This window comes from Triticum dicoccoides, chromosome 1B, assembly GCF_002162155.2.
Source record: "Triticum dicoccoides isolate Atlit2015 ecotype Zavitan chromosome 1B, WEW_v2.0, whole genome shotgun sequence".
Taxonomy (NCBI): domain Eukaryota; kingdom Viridiplantae; phylum Streptophyta; class Magnoliopsida; order Poales; family Poaceae; genus Triticum; species Triticum dicoccoides.
In genome coordinates this window covers 143,128,565-143,133,315 of record NC_041381.1, presented here as the reverse complement: position 1 = coordinate 143,133,315, position 4,751 = coordinate 143,128,565, and the positions used below count along the sequence as shown (strand labels likewise).

Here is a 4,751-nt window from a genome sequence, read left to right as displayed (position 1 = left end):
CTAGGAGACAGGTGGGCCTGGCCCTGTTCGGCGTTCGCGGATACTTAACACGCTTAACGAGATCTTGGTATTTGATCTGAGTCGGCTACGAGCCTATACGCACTAACCATCTACGTGGGAGTAGTTATGGGTATCCCGACGTCGTGGTATCAGCCGAAGCACTTCAGACGTCAGCGACGGAGCGGCGCGCGCCGGATTGGAACGTAAGCCTGCTCTTGTATTAAGGGGGCTAGTTCTGCTTCCGGCCGCCCACGCAACGTGCAGGTGTGCTATGGGCGATGGGCCCAGACCCCTGTGCGCTTAGGTTTAGACCGGCGTGCTGGCCTCTCTGCTTTGCCTAGGTGGGGCTGCGACGTGTTGATCTTCCGAGGCCGGGCATGACCCACGAAAGTGTGTCCGGCCAAATGGGATCAAGCGTGTTGGGTTATGTGGTGCACCCCTGCAGGGAAGTTAATCTATTCGAATAGCCGTGATCTTCGGTAACAGGACGACTTGGAGTTGTACCTTGACCTTATGACAACTAGAACCGGATACTTAATAAAACACACCCTTCCAAGTTCCACAGACAACCCGGTGGTCGCTCTCCCTCAGGGATATGAGGAGGGGATCGCCGGGTAGGATTATGCTATGCGTTGCTACTTGGAGATGCTATTTGGAGATGCTACTTGGAGAGGCTACTTGGAGGACTTCAGTCTACTCTCTTCTACATGCTGCAAGACGGAGGCTGCTAGAAGCGTAGTCTTCGATAGGACTAGCTATCCCCCTCTTATTCTGGCATTCTGCAGTTCAGTCCACTGATATGGCCTTCTTACACATATACCCATGCATATGTAGTATAGTTCCTTGCTTGCGAGTACTTTGGATGAGTACTCACGGTTGCTTTCTCCCCCCCTTTTCCCCCTTTCCTTTCTTTCTGGTTGTCGCAACCAGATGCTGGAGCCCTGGAGCCAGACGCCACCGTCGACGACGACCCCTACTACACCGGAGGTGCCCCTACTACGTGCAGCCCGCTGACGACGTCCAGGAGTAGTTAGGAGGATCCCAGGCAGGAGGCCTGCGCCTCTTTCGATCTGTATCCCAGTTTGTGCTAGCCATCTTATGGCAACTTGTTTAACTTATGTCTGTACTCAGATATTGTTGCTTCCGCTGACTCGTCTATGATCGAGCACTTGTATTCGAGCCCTCGAGGCCCCTGGCTTGTATTATGATGCTTGTATGACTTATTTTATTTGCATTAGAGTTGTGTTGTGATATCTTCCCGTGAGTCTCTGATCTTGATCGTACACATTTGCGTGCATGATTAGTGTACGATTGAATCGGGGGCGTCACAATTATAAAGGTACTCTACAGGTGTCTCCAAAGGTACATGTTGAGTTGGCGTATTTCGAGATTAGGATTTGTCACTCCGATTGTCGGAGAGGTATCTCTGGGCCCTCTTGGTAATGCACATCACTTAAGCCTTGCAAGCATTGCAACTAATGAGTTAGTTGCGGGATGATGTATTACTGAACGAGTAAAAAGACTTGTCGGTAACGAGATTGAACTAGGTATTGAGATACTGACGACCGAATCTCGGGCAAGTAACATACCGATGACAAAGGGAACGACGCATGTTGTTATGCGGTCTGACCGATAAAGATCTTCGTAGAATATGTACGAGCCAATATGAGCATCCAGGTTCCGCTATTGGTTATTGACCGGAGACGTGTCTCGGTCATGTCTACATAGTTCTCAAACCCATAGGGTCTACACACTTAACGTTACGATGATAGTTTTATTATGAGTTTATATGTTATGATGTACCGAAGGTTGTTCAGAGTCCCGGATGTGATCACGGACATGACGAGGAGTCTCGAAATGGTCGAAACATAAAGATTGACTAGATGATGATGGTGCGCGTTGCTGCGCCCGTCATTTTGGCAATGAAAATGGTAGGAATTATGTAAATATATAAAAGCATGAAGTAATGGTCATGACAACCAGAAAAGAAATCTTTGACAATCAAATTCACTTTTCTAATGTATAGAATGACAAACTCCAAATTAAATCTGGCTAGCAATAGAAAAGTGTACCTTAACTCAACTGTAAACATTATATTGCACAAATCATGTTGGCTTGATAGAGGACTTTGTTTGTTCTACTTTAAGCTTGAAGCATTGCATGTTTGGTTCTTAGAACATGATGAATGTGGCATAGAATTAGAAACATGTTACATAAAATTATACACGTATTTGCACATCTCCAGCAGCTCAACTGACAATATAGAGAATCGCATTCCAGTATACTCTATAAAAGGCACAACACGGAATCTTGGTTAAGGCGTTTTATTTATACCCGTGCCCTTTTTTATTGTCCATCACCAAAGAATACAAGTACTATCCCGCTCGTATCATTTCCTACATTATACTCCTTATACTCGTATCATTATTTTCATAGTTTTTAATACTCGTTAAGGAGTAGTACAGTAGCGCAAATTCCTTCAGATTACTAACTCATTTTCTCATAATTAAAAAATCAGCGAGTCTTTAACCTGACAGATGGCCAACGTCATTATACTCAATTTTGCTATGCATACATACTAATCATCAATTACAATCATCAAGAATATTGCTATGCATGCTAACACAATCATCAATTACACATGGTATGGTTGAGGTTTAGGGCATAAACAGTTCACATTGAGATGCATAGAAAAACTACATACCAAATCAGCCACAATGCAAACTTTAAATTCCTGTTAAACATTTGAATATGAATAAGTTTGTTTTTCTTTTACTTTTCAAGAGCTTGCTAAGATCACCTCAGATATGTATTTCTTGATCTTCCAACAATTAGGAAGTTGCATCAGTTAATGCATTTCCGGAGACAGAACAAAGCACAGATCTTGCAAGAAGTTTTAATGTGAGTACAACTCCACATTAAAAGGTGAAAATAAGATAGCTTCCTGGGTGAGTGTTCTTGCAATCCTTGAGATGTAATCACTTATCCTCCAAACTGACCTCGAAAAAAGGAAAGGAGAAAAAGAGAGAGTCTACATATTAACATCCCTAAGCTCCACAGTTATGCAAGAATTTTAAATGTCAGTAGAATATGCAAGTTGGGGACTAATGATAACTGATAAGAACATTAATACACATGGTTTTTCCTTGGACCTAACCTGTAGGATTCTCCCTACATTTTTTTTGTAGATTTACAAATAATTGTTATGCATAGGAAAAGGGCAAAAAAAAACAAGAACAAAGTTAGAAAGAAACATGCTAATCAAGTACTTTTGGTTCAGCTTCACCTAAAAGCCAAAGGTGGCATGACGGGCACCAAATTAAAACGTAATTATCATACATCTAACTCCTGAATGAAGTAGTGAACTATCTCTGAATATTTATGCATGAATCAAATACATAATAGCTTGTATATTTCTGGTTGTAGAACTCCACAACTACATATATGGAGAAGGATTGGTAACTTCACAATATAAAATCAACACTGAAATGCTGGAAACTAGAAACATCAAAAGATAGATCTTACTTTGCACGGTATTCTACTTTCGATTTTGTAAAGTGAAAAGTAGATGATAGAGGCGTGCTGCTCCTTGTCCTCCTGCTTGCTCCTCCTCACATGTCTAGGGGAAGACATGGCTAGAGTGGGTGTACGAAAGCAGCGCAAAGGCTATTTTGACGGTAGAATGCCCTGGACGCTGGTTCAACCGGACTGCAGCCGGCAAACTGACAGGTTGCCGTGACCGGAGCCCCTCAAGGTCCAGGTTCTGCAAGGGGTGTTGTTCCTCGAGGAAGAATAGATTTCAAGTCTCTGCTTTCTCCCAGTTTGACTCTGTCCTCCAATCCTGTGATCCTCTGGTGCTCGTCCTCTCATCTCCCCTTACACCGACACGAGACCGGATCAAGTAGGCGAATCAATAAAAAATCAGGGGATGCACAAAAGGGGAAGAGACACAGACCTACTTGTAGAGAATGGAACTGATACTGAATGTGCGATTATCCACCCAGGTGATTGGGACATCATCGGAGGAAGTAGGCACCCATTGCCACCATCATCGAAATCTCTTTTTTTGTGACTTCTGCTGCAACCATTGCATAGAAAATTGGCACGTCAATTCCGGCAAATACACTTCACTTTCATCCCTACCAAGTACCAATTGTAGAGAAAGATATCAAGCGAAACTCACATAGGGAGGAGGCATGTTGATCCTGGGCACCCAGTGCTGGAGGACGGAGTTGATATCGGCGGATCTCGCGACCGGTGGAAGGAGAGGCACGGCCTGGCTGCCGCGGCCGACGGAGGCTAGTTGGGTTCGGGCGCGTGTGTGTGGCGTGCCGCCGCCGGTGCCTGCTACTGTGGTGCCCCTCCTGGAGCCGTCGGATGAGAAGGGTGGAAGGCCTGAGGGAAGGGATAAGCCTAGGAGGATCCATGGCGGCGCAAGCGGAGGTGGAGCGTCTTCTCGCCGAGATTTAGCGGGTCGTCGCTACACTAAGGACGGACCCGGATTAACCACAGGCCTTCAAAATAGCTACGGGAATAGCAGCCCGTTAGGACAGCGGGCCCAGTGCGCGAGTTGAACCCAAATCAGACGGCCGTAGAAGTTTCAGACACGAAATCTAACGGTTCACGAGCAAGGATGCGTGAGAGGACTCGGATTAGACTCGGTTATACTGTCCTAAATATATTGGACGACTATATCTGGACACCGAAAGTGTTCCGGGTGATTTCGGAGAAAACCGGAGTGCCGGAGGGTT

General features: G+C 45.2%; 1 long non-coding RNA gene across 2 annotated transcripts; it reads right to left on the bottom strand.

The window, feature by feature from the left end:
- Window positions 1–2,620: 2,620 nt before the first annotated feature.
- Window positions 2,621–4,484, bottom strand: LOC119302852. Of its 2 annotated transcripts, XR_005147770.1 has the most exons (3): window positions 4,184–4,484; window positions 3,526–4,078; window positions 2,621–2,994 (listed from the first exon to the last, which is right to left on the bottom strand). It is a non-coding gene; the product is annotated as an uncharacterized LOC119302852 (long non-coding RNA). The 2 variants fall into 2 exon arrangements; XR_005147766.1 differs by lacking the exon at window positions 2,621–2,994 and having other exon boundaries at window positions 3,354–4,078.
- Window positions 4,485–4,751: the final 267 nt, after the last annotated feature.